Source organism: Sitodiplosis mosellana, unplaced genomic scaffold, assembly GCF_009176505.1.
Source record: "Sitodiplosis mosellana isolate CC-2019 unplaced genomic scaffold, AAFC_SMos_1.0 Smas_scaffold_2, whole genome shotgun sequence".
Taxonomy (NCBI): Eukaryota; Metazoa; Arthropoda; class Insecta; order Diptera; family Cecidomyiidae; genus Sitodiplosis; species Sitodiplosis mosellana.
In genome coordinates, this window is record NW_022595245.1 from 8,233,769 (window position 1) to 8,250,607 (window position 16,839).

The 16,839-nt window shown below is 36.4% G+C and overlaps 1 protein-coding gene across 3 annotated transcripts in view; it reads left to right on the forward strand.

The window, feature by feature from the left end:
• Window positions 1-12,430: 12,430 nt before the first annotated feature.
• Window positions 12,431-16,839, forward strand: part of LOC129564868 (insulin-like growth factor-binding protein complex acid labile subunit) — a 42,515-nt gene continuing 38,106 nt past the window's right edge. Inside the window, exons 1-2 of one of the 3 annotated variants that reach the window (XM_055439062.1) lie at window positions 12,431-12,759; window positions 15,169-15,951. The gene's annotated coding sequence lies outside the window, so the exon portion shown is untranslated. The remainder of the gene's footprint in view (window positions 12,760-15,168; window positions 15,952-16,839) is intronic. The other 2 variants (XM_055439060.1, XM_055439061.1) reach the window with 2 other exon arrangements.

A 16,839-nucleotide genomic window follows, 5' to 3' on the forward strand; every position in this document is an offset into this window, starting at 1 on the left:
ATCGAATCATATCAAGAGAAAAATGGTGCTGGAATATTTCGCGTAATGAAAATTTAGACTTGATTTATCTAAACAATAAAATGATTTGTGCGCTAGTCCTTAAAATCATGTGTGTTTCTGTTGAGGATAAGGTGTGTTCAAAATGGTCTGACGACGCACATAAAATCTCAGCTAAATGGTAAATCTACCATCTTCAATCGAAAAAAAAATCTCGTTAACGACCTCTGTGCAAAGCGCCTACCTTTTGTGATTTTCAATTGAATGTGTGTGTATTCCCGTGTGCAAATATTGTAACTGACCAGTCAGTTAACTAATTTCGGACAAAAATGACTTACTTTGATTGAAATTTCCGTAAAACGTGTAGTGTAAGACTGAAATCGTTTAAAGTTACAAGTCAAAATAAATTGCTTATTTTGGAACAAAGTGATTTTCTTCATACAAAAACATAAATTCAATCAACTACAGTCAACATTCATTTTTTTTCCACACGGGTTAACATCAACACTCAATAAAAAAAAACTACGCTACAATATACCGCGTGTATTCCCTGCGCACGCTACGTTTATACCATTTTCACGCTTACGCTTATTTTATACATAGTTTAATACAGAGTCGAAGGTATATTTAAGGCATATTTTTAGCGCGAACCGCATGCAAAGCATACGGATAGAATACGCTAAGTCAAAGTATTCTTCATGACAATTGCGTCGTATTTTCACCTTTCGAATTGTTCCAGTATTCAATTTTTGTATCCGATGCAGATGATAAAGTCGCGGTAGATTCTTATCTCCAGAATTAATTCAAGGTTACTTGGAAAAAGTGGGCGAACAACACAGCTAATGAAGTAAACAAAATCAACAGTCGCTCAGGCAAAATGCGAGTGGAATTTCCATCGTGGATGCCATCGTGATGATGGTTGGAGAAAAAAAAACCACGAATTCCAGGAAGAATAGATGACGGCATCAGCTTATTATGTTCAAAAACTTTGCTCTTTATATTTGCCAACGGAAAACATAACGATAACTCCGCACAAAGTCAGAATATTTTCATCATATTTTTCTTCGTTTTGTTGCCATCATGAAACTCTCTGTGGATGAAATTAATGTAATCTTTTCCCATTTTACCAAAAGTAAACTCAATAAATACAAAAAGTTACGCAGTAAAAATGGATACAAATTAAAAAAAGAACAACCGAAATGAAACAATAAAAAAAGATTTATGGCTAAAGATGATTTTAAATTGCGATTTATTCATATGTGAATCGTCGAAAGCGTATTGAGTCGAGCTCCAGAGAAAAATGCGAGAGTGAGAAAAAGAAAAAGATGGAGAGTGAGTGAAAGAGCATGAAACGTGAGCTGCAAGCCAGAATATTATCGATAATGTCGTTAAAGGAAGATATTCTATCAGTCAAGTGCCGTAAGCATCAACTGAACTCCATTATGTTTTTCTCTCTATCAGATCCACATCTGAGGGAAAATAATGAATTTTGAATGGCAGTAAATCAAGAGAAAACATGTTTCAACATTTGGAAGATAATTTTTTTGTTGTTATCTTTTTTGCATTTTGCTAAACGGAAATGAAAGAATATTTGATTTTTTGAATTGATATCGAAACGAATCGAACGCTATGGCAAATGCAAATCGGTGCACATTTTCATTGTAGTAGTATCTCATTTTTTATTCATCCAAACAGTTTTCATTAATATTTTACACTAATAGCTGTCGTGTCAAAAATGGCACTTTTTTTTTCTTGCACATTTTCCAAATTTCAATATTTGTAAATGAAAAGTTCATGTTGGATGGGGCTTTTTTTTCAACAAAACGCAATAAAATACCTACTCCATATAAAATGGTTAGAAAAAAAATGCACTGAGCGCATAAATCATCGACGGTTATTTTCCGGTGCCGAATTGTAGTCAGTGTTTTATAAAGAGTGGCGTGGAAATATTCAACGCGACCATTATTGGTCTTTTGACCACCAAAAACATTGTCGACGCGCAATTTTACATATTTTCTAAATGGCATCCAAAATCCGATGGCAAATTGGAAAAAGTGTTAATACCAGTTACAAACGAAATATTACATTTCATAAAACATGCAAAATGTGGTCGACGGAGAATGGAAAAAATGAACAAATATGACAGGCATTCCATTTGCGCAGCAATGCAAATGGGATATTTGTGGCCGATAGCACTTCACTGCGATATTTACTTCCGCAATCGATGTTAATTAAATTAGGTACATCATGCGCAGTACAAGAGCTGATTCATTTCGATGGAACTTTTTTTCTTTCAAATCAAATTGAAAATAGTCAAAAATTGTTTATCATGCTTGTGTTCTCGTACGGGCATCACATGAGTTATTCGAATGGATCGAATAACGAAAATATCGATGCTAACCTAGATTGAAATTCAGAATATTCGATTTCGATTTGATTCACTTTTTGTGCAAAATCATGCAGAATCCACAAAATGCGCTGAAATGCTGAGCTACTGAAATCGAATACCAATAATACCTTAAGGTAAGTGCCTAAGTAAATCACCTTCACTGCAAAGTTTTGTTTTCATTGCCCGTGTTTTAGCACATACACATTTGATAGACAGCAAAAGTTAATCAAATAAAACAATAGAAAATTTCGCCGATATAATTTAATTGCACGGTTGAGTCAAGTGTGGTTGCGGAAAACAGTGTGCGCTTCATTCCCGTGATGTGTCCTTTTACGTGTTGTTCCGACGAAACCTCTTTACACTTGGCCCTTTGGTGGTTTTGTGGCTGGTTTGGGTTCGGTCGATGACTGGACCACTGGTAACAAAGTAACAAATCAACAAAAACAATCACACCAATTACGCGATTTAATTCAATTATTCATCTCCCAAATGAATGTGGGCTTCGGCTCGATTCGGATGATCGTAAAACAATCACATTCGATTCCATTTGTTTTATTTTTTCAAGGATGTTTCGCCCAACGATTCCTATTTATCTATATCTCGCTGAATTAATTTCCTCGTCTTTTTTGCCGCACGGCCGTTCCCTTGCCTCTCCTTCTTTTCGGCGTGCCTCTCTCTATCCCGACAACTACCAACACACTGAAATTGCTCGCTCGCGAATAAGTTTTGTTGATTCGAGTGCGCGAATCGGTCGTCTTAAGAATTTTTCGTTAGTCCGTAAATCAAGTGTTATCTTTCCTTTTCGATACACGATTCCATTCGTATATTTTATTCTCAGCGTATTCTTGTTGCCGCATTTCTCTTAGTTTATCCGATGATTGTCTTTCACTTTCATCAGCTTCGTTCGTTAGGCGGCGTTTTGTGATGAGAATCAAGCCAAAGAAAGACCAGCTTGGAAAATCGAACGTTTTTCCATTTTTGCAAGCAACCATAAAAGAGTGTCACGTACCATCGTGATTAATTACTTTATTCGGCACCTTTAAGCATTTATCATCATGATTTGTATAAGGTGTTTCCTCTCACTCTCACTCTGTCGTTCTCTATCGTTTCTCTGCCGTTCGATTCTGATTGTTGGTATTTTCATCGACAAAAATTACACCTTTTACGCGTACTAAATTTGATTAAATCCATACACAAAGATTTCGTCTGATACCGTCAAGCCACTCAGACAATGTTAAAGTCATTTCTTTGTCTGCTTTAATCGTATTACGCGAATTTCTTTTCTTCCTCTCACTATCTCCTTGTCGTTGTGGTTGAGCTCGTCGTCGCTCTCTCTCTGTCTCTCTCTCTCGTTTTGTTTATTTTTGTATGATAAATGAAATTTAACTGGCAGAGAGAGTGAGAGCGCGTTGGTGCAAGTCAGCAAGTCAATTTGACTAATGAAGAAACACTGAACTGAATGTATTTGCACACGCATAGCGAAAAAAAAAGGTTTGATTTACATGGAGAAGAAGTCATTGCTGAACAATAAATTGTCGAATTTGATCAATTTCATTCGTAACATGCAGCTACATCCGTCGTATTCAATCAACTTCAATCGAAATGGTATACATTCGATAGATGAAATACTTACGATATTTCAATCCGAATACTGCTGCTGCTGCTGCTTGAAACTCATAGGATAATGATTTGGTACCACGTACGTATGCGAATGAACGGAATAGAAATATTGATTGATTTCGCCGAATCCTCCTTGAGTTTTCAGATGTTTACACGTCTGCAAATGGCAAATATTGGAATTCATTACGCCGCCAGTAACGCAGCCATATCACCATCGTTGCATTGATGTGAAATTCGAAATGTGTAAAACGACAAACACATACATTCTAATGGCATCAAATTAATCATAATAATATTGGAATTGTACACAATAAAACGGTTTATTATTTTATGAACGGCAACATCAGTCTGTTTTTTACACGCTTCCCTTTTGACTCCATCGCTTTGATTATTGGCTGACGAGGGAAAATACTGCAAAGGTAAAACGTGCAAGGTGAATTGATATGCGTCATTCTTTTCTTTCAGTGAATGAAATCAATCAAAACACGTGGCTACCATTTTTTCGTTCGATTTTTTGCGTCAAAGTCTGAATAAATTCGAAAGAAACGAAAATCTTGCGCCGAAAAAGACTTCATTTATTGAATTATCACAATGAAGTGAACAAATCCGAAAACTTCCTACTTTTTGCATGTAACTGACGTATGATTTTCAGTTCAGTGGCGTCTTTTTTTTCCAGAGCTGAACACTCGGCTCATGTCGTTTGATTGTACGATATTTCATAAGTAAATTGTTAACAATTTAATTTACGCGATTTTCATATCAAACTCGGAAAATTGAATTTTCCTTTCCTCAAAGTAAACGTACAATAACAACGTATACAGCAATTTGCACGTGATTCGATGTACAAAACACACGATTACCGAATACAAATGAGCGGCAATTTTCGATTTTGGGCGTGATCTCAATAAATGCAATTATTCATGATTATATGCCTGTGTGTGTGAAATTCCATCACTTTAAACACACATATTTATTGATTGTTTGTTCGAATGAACCGACAGAAAAAAGCAATTTCACTCCTGTTGTTCACATATTTCCACTGTGACGTCATGACGATGGAGGAAAAAAAAGAGAATCGCATGAAAAAATTATTAATGTCATATGTCGCGCGGAAAAAAAAGTAAACGATGACCTATGTCCTTCAGCAAAAATAAAGTAACGTGGAATTAAAAAAAATAACAACAACAAATGTCTGCTTAATTTTCGAACTATTTATCGAATTTATCATATGCCCAATGGTAATTTCATTTCGGTGCTCTCATTAAATGATTCAAGATAAAAAAAAACAAACCGATAAAGAGAGGGAATAAAATTACGAATATTTTTGATCGGGATTGTGTTTTTTTCACTCCTAACATTTTTACATCACCATTTTTGCACATGAAGCTGTAAGCTAGAATTAATAAACAGTTGAAAAATTCCAACATGCATTACAATTAGTCCTTTTTCAACATCAAAATCGGATATTTTGTTTTTCCACTGAAAAAATTCATTTTTACGCAAAAAAATCAAATTTTTTTGCCTTATTCCCATATTTTTGTTGGTTGTCATGTCGACCGCTACTTTTTTCGCTCGCATTTTTTGTTCTGTGCTCAACTTCGTCAATTTTACCAAACGCACAAATACCATATTTAATACATTGCAAAAATCGATGTAATTTCAAATTGATGCTTATTTTAAATTGAATAAATTTCATATGAGTGTGTAATGTGTATTCACACAGCGTGGCCTCGATTCGAAGGACGTTAGAAAGAAATTCCGAAAGAAGCTAACGAAAAAAGCAGCCGAAGAAACTCACAATTACATAATTATCGAGGGAAATGAGCGGATTTCCGGCATAAATTACAAGTAATAACCGAGAAAATCATAATCGCATGAAGTAAAATGTGTGAATTTAGACTAGCATTTGATAATTCGATATAATGAGAGTGCACTGTATGGTTTAAAACCGACAACGCTCCAGTGGAAAAAAAGACCATGGCAAATAACGCTTCCCAGCATTTTAATAATAATAATTCCATATATGATACCGAACGCAAATAAACGGTTCAAAATCACCAAAATCATTTTGGCAAAATGATAATGATAATGAAATTATGTTGCATTTTCGTTCGTTCGTTTGATGCCAATTATCCAGATTGTCCGCATAAATCGAGTATTTTGTTTGCAAACGACTGTGTAATTTTTCGGTCGGATTTTTTCAGGCATTAAAATGCATTGGTTTAATTGCGTGACTGATTCGTTAGATTTAATTTCATTTGATAAACGAATCAAATGGAAGAAACCGTTCATTACAAAAATGAAAAAAAACGTTGTTTATTTTTCGGCGGCAAAAGTGAATAAAACGACACGAAATTGTTGCTCAAAACCACAAAGCAAATCCCGAATGTTTTGTTGCATTTCCATGAAAATGCATTACAAATTTCCGATTTTATTATTAAAAATGGTTGAATACAATTTTGTCACGGTCACGGTGTGTATAACAGGCGGTGTGAGCGCACACTTATTGGTTAGATATCATATTTCATTGGGATCTAATAATTGTTTATCAATAAATCGCTAAACAAAGGTTACGCCTAAGGACTACAGCCGCCTTCATCGGCTCAAAAAAAAAGATGAATGCCGAATCAATAAGTGGAACCTTTCAAATTGTCAACGTATCGTCGTAATCTGATTCATAGTATCGCACATTTTCATCATCAGCTGTCGTTGCCTTCAGGCTAAATGGTTATTTTTATCATCACCCTGATATTTTTATTCTTCTTTCGTTCGCCATTGTTGTTGAAAATTATAATGCGAAATTATTTTGGCGTTACCCTCGAGTGTGTACGCCACCCTCTCATGGGTGGTGAAAAATTTAATATTTTCGCCAGATTTGAAACTAAATACTCTTCGGTGTAATAAATCTGCAGTGAATGGAAGTGTGTGCGAGAGACTGTGTGTGTGTGTGTGTGTATGAGAGCGAGAGAGAGTGAGAGATTTTATGTGCGAAACGAAGTGTGTTATTAACGTTTTAATGGATTTGAATTTAAATGGATCCGGAAAAAATCGTACACACAAAAAAACCGTTTCAATTACGCGTGTGCTAGGGCAAGCGACGGATGAGACATGTAGAAATGATTAATCATCCGATCCATCGTGATTTTTTACTTATTTCCGCATTTTACGAGCCGGGCGACAGTGGAATCAGTGGTGGCGACGCTCGTTGCCAAATACGGCCGCCAAAGATAAACATTTGGACACGCGCGTGTCATTTTCCAGTTCGCTGTTTCTATTGTTTCGATCGTTTGGTTCCTGTTGCTTTGTTAATTCATTTGCTGTTGTGCCATTTTTTTTCTTCTCTTTTTGTATTTTGCACGTAAACCGGGCCGAAATTTATGTACGTCAAAAAATGAAAGGGTCAATACGAAATAAAGAAAAAGTGTATCAGGAATTGATACACGTAGCTACATTTAGCATTGTTATTCGGAAAACGTTCAAAAGACAAGCAGTCAATATAGATTTAACAATGGATGGGAATTTTCTCTCTCTCTCTTTCCTTATCTTCAAGTCCTCTGTTTGTCACACAACTTTTTTTCACCATCCTGCGCTCTTTCCCACTGAAGTTTTTGTATTTTCAAAATCTGCCCTGATTTGGGTTTTGCATTTCAGTCATTTGTCGGTTATGTAAAACATGAGGATTTTTTTTTCGTCTCACTGTTTCCTTCCGAATACATAGAATAAAAGGAAAAACACGTAAATCGGCAATGATTAAATCCGACACAGACAACTTATGTACGACACACCTGAATGCGAACACAATGAAAAAGTCGAATGAAACGTGACATCTTACTTAACATTTTATGTGTATACCTAATTTCTAAAATTCTTTTGCACGTTTTTTTTCTGCAGTGCACACCTAGATACAGAGACAGAAAAAGGAGAAGAAGGAAAAAAAACTGAGCATAAATTTTGCTCTTTGCAATTACTTTGACATTTTAATTGCATTTAAGCATCGTTAATCTCTTTACGGGCATGTACATATATTCTCTCTCGTAGTCTCTGTTTTTAAAATGAAAAATTCATATTGATGGCGGTCAGTGTGTATGTGTGTCTATTTACCAAGTTTCTCGTATTTTACAGTCGGCTGCATCTCACTTTTCAGAGCTGTAAATTGGATTATAGAGTGACACATTCCCGGAGATCATCTATTAAATTCATTGTGTAAACATAGCCAGTGATTCACCATCCGACTGGACTGAGACGCGAGAGCGTCTGCTCGCACATACACTTAAGCAAATTGAATTTCTGCAATTTAATATATTCAAGTTGCAAATAAAGGTGTTTGAAGAAGGATTAGAACCCATCTTCCGGAGGAATTACCTTCCGTACAATTTTGATTTTATAAACAAATCCTCGTAAACATTTGGCAAGGCAATTTCATTAAAACAGTCTCTGGATTAACAAGTAATTCCGAATGTAAACACACCAGTAATGTATTGAAGAATGATTTCAATTCGATGCGACATTCATTTGGCTTTGAACACCTTAAAAGAACTCGTTTCGTATACAAAATAGTAAGACATTACACTGACAATGAATAGTACTGCGTAAATAGCAAATATGCTTAAGAAACAAATGGCAATGCTACAAGAAACCTTTCAACACGAACTGCTGTCATGATGTTCTCAACGATTAAGTGATTTCGATCTGATATTCATACACAAACATTCAAATGGATATCAAATTTGAAATAAAACACCGGACAAGACATAACGATGAATAATGAAGAGGTAGACATGAAATAAGATATTCCGAATAAATTAAAATGAGTAAAACAAACATATCAAGAATGAGAAGCGCAACTTCCTTGAACGAATTCCTCTCGTTAGTCAAAATATCTGCTGCTGCTGCTTCTTCTTTTTCTCCGATTTGTGTAACACAATTATCATCATCCATCCATTTCCTAAGCACATTTTTGACTGGTCAACCAATTTATGCAGTACAAACCGGTCATTTATTTTAACTAGATCCCAACAATGAAGATAATTACTACTTCACTCTCGAATTCATTATAATTATTTCGAGTCTCAAAACAAAAGAAGAACCAAACGAATTCATAATCGTTTCGAAAGAAATCGATGAAGATAAATGTAAGCAAAATGCTCACTGAAAGGAACTAAAAATATATCATGGTTAAAATCGAGATCAGTGAACGTAATGATTCCAAGTTGGAATTTTCGACCATCCAATTACTCGCGGCCAATAAATTATTTATCGTCGGAAGAAAAAAAAATGTAAACGTGTGATTGAAGAACGTTAAAGCAGCTTTCGTTCTAGTGATCCCATCTCGTTTGCGCAGATAAAAATCATCTGAATGGGCTCATTAGATCGCATTACAGCCAGTTGAATGGGATTTTAAGCGATGCGCCATCAAATGTTGTGACGTTGAACCATTTCAACCGCCGCAAGATTTCGTCAAAACATTGTTAAATTCAACTAGGCTTAGGAAAAGATTTACGCTGAAGAAACGCGGAAAAAAAGCAGGCCAAAATGAAATGTTTTCGGGTATGATGATGTTTCGGACGGAAAAATTGTGTGAAGCTTACTGGAAACAAATGAACCAAATCAGTTAGGCACCTCGCGGGAGAGAGTGAAAAAAATTCAAATGCTGTGGATTTTTTTCTGTGCGCTGTTTGTGGAAAACACAGAGACGACAGCCGATGGATTGAATGAGAAGCTGACGGATTTTTACGCATTACGAATTCATTGAAAAGATGTATTCAATCGTCGTTCAAATCAACGTAAATGAGCCCAAAGTCGTCGCTCACTGTCTCTTTCGTCCTCTAACCTTCTCTCTCTCGCGCGCGCGCTCGGTACGAAACGAGTCGATCGACCACGCATTGTGTTAAATGGCCAATTTCCGAAACGCTAAAAATAAACGGCTTTATCTATGTACAAGCAATTCCATTCACTTCCTTGTCAATACACATTATTTTAACAACAAATCGGTGCGAAGAACGAACACAATCTGCCCAAGCTACATACACCAAAATTGTTCAACCAGATATCGTTTACAAAACATACTGAACTGAGAATGCGAATACGGGAGACAGAAGAGAATGCGTGCTGTCGAATAAATCCCAATGAGCTCACTCATAAATTCAATTAAAATTCTAAGTGGCTTTAGTCATTTGAAATTGCATTAGACTTGAAAGAAGCGAGAGAGAGAGAGAGAGAAAAACAAAAATTGTGTGTATACGTTGTGTTTCGTCTGCCGTGTGTTTTTCAATGGTATTCTTAAACGTATTGCAGGCAGCTAATGCCATTACTCGACAATGAACAAGAGGTCTTTGCAATAGAAATTCGAAATACGCCAACAATATAATTGATGGACATTTGAATGGAGAAATATTATTTATTTGTTGACAGTGACAACAATGCACGCCAAGAGTTCCGTTACACCAAAACTTATTTCGATTGGCTCATACATTGCACATCGTTTTGCCCGAACAAATGGCTGAAAACACACTCTGCCAACCAAACACAATTGAAATGTGACGAATTTATGACAAATGTCGACAGCCAATGTCTAACGAACGAACACATTTTTGAACAAATCCCATTTGTTGTTGTTGTTGTTGTTGCGGTTAATGCCAAAATAATTTGTGATGAAAACAACAACAGAACCTCTTATTTCTTTCGAACTCTACATCCCTTTCGGTTTAATGATCACTCAGCATGGCATGGTTTTTTTTACTTCACTTTGAATAATAAATTTATGGAATTAATCTCACTTAGGGGATTATTGTTGCAATTAAAATATTTTCATCACATTCAAACTACTTCGGTGTCTTCAGAACAATGAGAAACAATTAACTTTTTTTCGTTTGGTGCCACACATATCGTATTGCAGTAGAACCAGTTCTATGGCTTAAAAAAGTGCGATTAAAATAAATTTACTCTACTGTGGTCATATATCCTACTGTGGTTTTGTCGAAATTTGGATTCGAGCACCGCAAAAATGTTCTACGCTATATGACATTTCAATGCATACATACAGGGCACAAGTCGAGTGTGGTCGTGATTCTTTGATGACATCAAATGTGATTTATTGATTATTGTAAATGGTTTTCATTCAAACATGAGTCGTTGCTGTCGTTGCAGATAGAGGAGGAAGCAAATGAAAATATAACGAACAATAGACCAAATCAAATGGCGGTAGTTTTCTTTTTGGTGCAGCACACACACAGTTCGGAAACTCAATACGTGATCAAAACAAAATTTTGTGTGCATCATTTTGATTCGATTTTTTTTCTCCTTACTCGAGTGTACGTGTTTGTGTTTATGTGTCTTTATTGACCTCCTGAATCAAACGGTAGTACTGTTGCTGTTGTTGCTGTTGCCGCTGCACGAAATCATCATAATGGTAAAATAAAACGAAATCAATAGTGGCTATAGCATCTAGAGTTGAAAAATGATTTTTCATCCAAAAATATTAACCATAAACAAGTCGAAAGCCGTACTCTCGTCATAATCTATTGTATACAAGTCCAAATGGAAACGGTAAATAAATCGGCGTATCCGAAGGGTGGCCGGGATATGCCATTACCACAGCCACACATTCGCAAACATGCAACACATTTGCCGTGCCATCCGGTCGGATGCCATTCAAAAATCGCACATAGAAATCCACAGCCAGTTGGAACGAAAAACGCGTTGCATCTTTGGCATACTCGCATGTGAAATATGCTAGACGCTCATCACGTACCACTCACTTCGATTGTGCAACATTCTGTTGTTTTGCTATTCTTCTTATTAATATTTCTGCTTGTGTGTATTCAGCTGAGAGTGAATACGCACGTTTTTCTCTCGCTCGTTGTTCACATTCGACTCATATATGTATGCGGATTGAGCGAAGAGCGTTGCATTTTATTGTTTACAAAACGTTCGTTCGTGTAGCGTATTTTTCGTTGCTTCTAGCCGTTGAAACTGAACCCTGTGCTGGTACGGTTGTATTTTTTAAAAGAGCGACAGAATGAGAGCCGCAGTGAGACGAGAGCTAAAAAAGCAACGCATTTATTACTACGTAGCAGTGGTCGCTCACTCACTCACACCATCAAAGTTGCACCCAGTCACAGCAGATCTTTCTTCCTCTTCTCCCTTCTACACAGTGACATCATAGCTCCCTTCGTCTCTGTGCGAGTGATCACACACATTTGATGTTTTGGTTTTCAATATTTTGTTTTTTCGTTTCTTTCTACTTCTCTTTCTCTCTCTCTGTCTCTCTTTCGGGCTGCGTATACACTCAGAGATTCCAGCTGCTTTACATTCGCTTCACTAATAACGTAGAGAATGAGCGAGCGATAGAAAGAGCGTAGAATAGTGTACGGCACGTTCGCCCAACAGGCAGTTAATCTTCGATATATTGCGTTCTATAAAAACAGTATATAATTTCATTTTGATGTGAATGCATGTTACGTGTTTGCTCTTCGAAAAGTGTCAAGAACCAAGAACCGCGCGCGCAATTTAAAACGAAATTGATTTTTTTTTCTTTGTCTGTTCAGCCGTTCATAGTGTGTTATGCTCTTCTATTTGATTGTTTCAATATTTGAGATGTATGAAGTTTATAGTTTTCCATTTAGTTTTCTGTAATTTGATGTCTATCGGTGTGTGTATGTTTTAAGCACAGCAGAAAAAACAAATACGATTGTTTAAGGATTCATTTTTAACGGCCCAAAATGCAAGATAAAATTCCCGAGATAAATTCAACAGTATGGAAACCAATAAATTAGACGAATCGTTCACATAAAATCGTTTTTCATAGTCACACAGACTCGACGAAAATTGCCACCCGAATGGGCACACCAGCCATTTATATCACCGAGTGCCAATTTTTTTTTTCGCGCTCGCATCTCAAAGATCTGCTCAGTTTTATTGACGCGACTTCGTCTGGCATGTTTGAAAACCAGGCGACCGAACCGAATAGTTCACACGCAGATGAAAAAAAAACGTCGACGAACGAACGAACGACAAACAAATCCATCATTAAATTCATGAATTTATTGAGAATCATAAATTCGAGCACCATTCAATTGCAGACCATTCCAATTGTTAAGACATAAATGGGTTTTTGCATACTTTTTTCTGTCGACCATTTCGTGGTTTTCGTGGCTGCGATCGGCGCACGAGTATGCAAGAGGGGGAGAGAGTGCTGAAAAATGGGTTGAGATTTTCATTTAAACGTGATAAGAAACAGTATTTTTTATGTAATCTTATGGTTGATTTTTATGTGGCGAAAATCGCATTTACAAAATCCTCCAGTCTAGCCATTCATTTTCCACAGATAAACTATGTGTGCGTGATGAAAACTCTATCCGCTGAGAGCTAGTGGACGTGAAAAAAACGACTACCACCAAAATACACATCGGAAAATATGAGAATGAAAATGTGCAAAACAAATTAATGAAACTGCTCTCTTGCATTCGAGTTTGTTTTCCTTCGTTTCTCTTCTTCTGTTTTTTTTTAAATTGTCATTTCAGCTACTGTTGATTCGGTGCCACTAATGGTTGCGTTTTTCCCTCTATTTTTTCAACTCGGTCATAAAATAGCAATCTTTGAAAAGAAGAGAAAAAAAAGAAAGATGAAAATTCATTTTTAAAACGGAAACCGTTTGCACAGACAATTGCTGCACGGCGCAATGCAACAGTAATCCGAGTGGTTCGAGTTCGAATTACACAATAACAAACATTATTTTCACATTCATTCGCACATCATCAGTGTTTTTTTCTGCACACGCTTCTTTCTTTGCTGTTGTTGTCTAGGGGAATATCACGCTTTAATTATCTCAAATATTTCAAAAAAATCCAATTTATCTCTAAGAATCTGTCGTATGAAATATGGTGGATATTTGTGAATACGGCGGAATATTGTGGATTTTTGTGATTATGCATGATATTTAAATGTATTTATTCGGATTGAATGCAAAAAATCTCAAATATCTCCAAAATCCACAAAAATCTGATTTATTTATTAGAAATATTCGAGAATATGTCATACAATTGATGTTTATTTCAAATATCTCAAATATCTCACAAGATTCAGGAGCGTGATATTCCCCTAGGTTGTTGTTATTGTTGCCATCTTTCAGAATGCGAAGTTCGCTGTTGCGAAGCGCATTCAGCACAGTTTTGCACTGTCCAACAAACAGACATGACCATTTATTAAATTTAATGGATATGAAAACGTGTCATACACTCTTTTTTTCTCTCGTCCGTCGACAAAAAGTCCAACAAAATTTATCGTGAAATTAATTTTAATTCGGTGCGAATGTTCCTTGGAAAATTCGTTAAGTGTGGGCGCGTTGCCAAATCGGAACCTAACGTCAATCTCGATTGAACATTTTCCAAAGAATATTTTGCCACGGGGATTGTATGGTGTCTGGCGTTGAGTGATATCACACCTCACCAATGCCACTGTCTCCATCAGATTGCTGGACTGTTTCCATGAGATTGTATGACTGCCATAAGCGAACATCTTCTCTCTCCTTTTTTTTATCAACATTCAATGCCTTTGCATGGTCGGTTGTTTCTTCTTCAAAGAACGACTTGGTATGCACGCAACTTCACTTGCAAGTGAACAGAGGAAGAAAAAAGAAGTAAAATTTAATTTGAATCGCTTAAAAACTTTGCACACAATAACTTTTCATGTTCTTTTGCTGCTTGATTTTCCCACTCACAGTCTCTGTTAAATCAGTGCAAAAGATTAAGCTGAAAATTTTTCGGCGGTGAAGCATGCGTTTCCATGTATATTCGCCACAAGCAACAAATTAAATTTTACCACTCGATGCAACAACAACAACAGCCATAATAACAACAATGAAAAACAACGACGTATCAAACTCTCGCTCTTCGTAGAAGTTTTTCCATAGTTTGGTGTGTTTTTCTCACTTTGAAGCGCGCGTTCCGGCCCGAAAACCATTGTATTGCTGATGATGATGTTTGAATGCAGTTTTTTTATCGCTCGAACGCCATTCCGACCATTATCATCGCATAATCTGTTTTCCATGCTGTTCACTTTTAGCTCTCTCTCTCTCTCGAACAAATTTTAGGGTTTTTTGTTTTTGCCTGACTGCAACGCATATAATAATGATGCTCTTCTTCTTTTTTTCTCCTGTTAAACAGTGTACACAAAGTTCATATGCAGACAAATCACGTGTAAAATATAAAAACAAGTGGAATAATGTGCGAAAACTGCAATTCAAATAGCAAATCGCAACCACATAAATTATAGCGTGTGCATATTCAGCGCAAAAAAAGGATATAAAGAAGAAACATTCGGATCTGATGGCGAAAAAGCATACGACGACGTTCTTTGTGAAACGATAAAGAGGACAATGTGATTTCTAGTTAGAAAGTCAATGAGAAATAACAGTCACGAAGTTTGTAAAAAAAAAACAGTGCAAGCGAACAAATAATTTATTGGCAAACGGCGACATCGTGGAAACAGTGTGAATGAACTGAGAAGAAACCGAGCACAAATCGTTAACACTACATATATAATCGAAAAACACAAATCAATCGTCTTTTGCCGGCGAACAAAAAGTGTCAAGTTTTTTTTGCCGTTGTTGGCGTTGGTTTTGTGTGAATCGGTTCAGCGTTTTTATTTCTTCGTTCCTGTGGTTCTTACCGGTATATGCTTGTTGCAGAAAAAAATTATTTATAATGACACTGGACACGCTCGCAAAAAGTGCAAGCATTTAGAAAAACCGTTCCGGTGCACACACAGACATTCCATTGAGAAACTGTGCTCGAACGCGGCCATAAGTGAAACCGATTAATTTTTAGTGTTTCCAAACATTTATAAATAAACACGGACAACGTACAACCGTTGGAATATAATGAATGTGTCTCAATGCATTGCCATTTCATGGAATTGTTGCACGCCCGAAATTTAAACCACACAAAGTAAGTTATTCATTGTTATTAGTTTCAGTTTGACAAAAGAATTCCTGTTTTCGGAAAAACTATTTCGTTGCGTTTTTTTTTCACTCGTCATTCGCCAAACAAACAAACACATGGAACAAAAAAACGGTCGTTTGACTTTTGTCCATTTGCAATTTGCTTCAGACGAAGAGAGAGCGAAGAGGAGAGGCACACACATACACATGGAGAGAGAGAAAGGAAGAAAGAGAGACAGAGCGCGCGAGCGCAAGAGAGAACTGATATCGTTGAATCGTACTATCTGATGACATTGCAACAATTCAGTTGGATGTTATAAAAACAGTAGTGTGGCGCATACAATGGTTTGTCATTGATGGTATTTCGACGGAGCGAAAAGGGACACAAAGACAACGGAAGCAATTTGTGAATGGAAAATGCATTTTTGTTTACTTTCACTTTCCATCAGAGCCTTTTTACTACCGTCAGTCTTCTACGTTACTTTTTTCGGTCGCTTACAATTCAAAAACCGAATGTAAATAAACCCAAATGGTTTGAATGAATTTTTTTTTGCTGCTGTTATTCTCCCTGTGCACTAGAAGTACGGTCAAAGTTGTTTCACACATATCGAAATTGGATCGTTTGATGACAATTTGTTTTCAACAATGTTTTATGGCAGATAACAACGAAACATCCCGTGTAAAAACTGACACTTCTTAATTTGTACAACTGCCAACTGTACAAAAAAGAGCGCGAACCCAAAACGCATATCACTTGCACATAAAAACAATTTAACTGTTGGTCCAATTTAAATAATCGCAGCAGATGAAACAACAAAAAAATCGAATATTGATTGGATTCGTGTGGCAGCGAATGGTGTGCAGATTTAATGATAATCCATCTTCATATAATTCA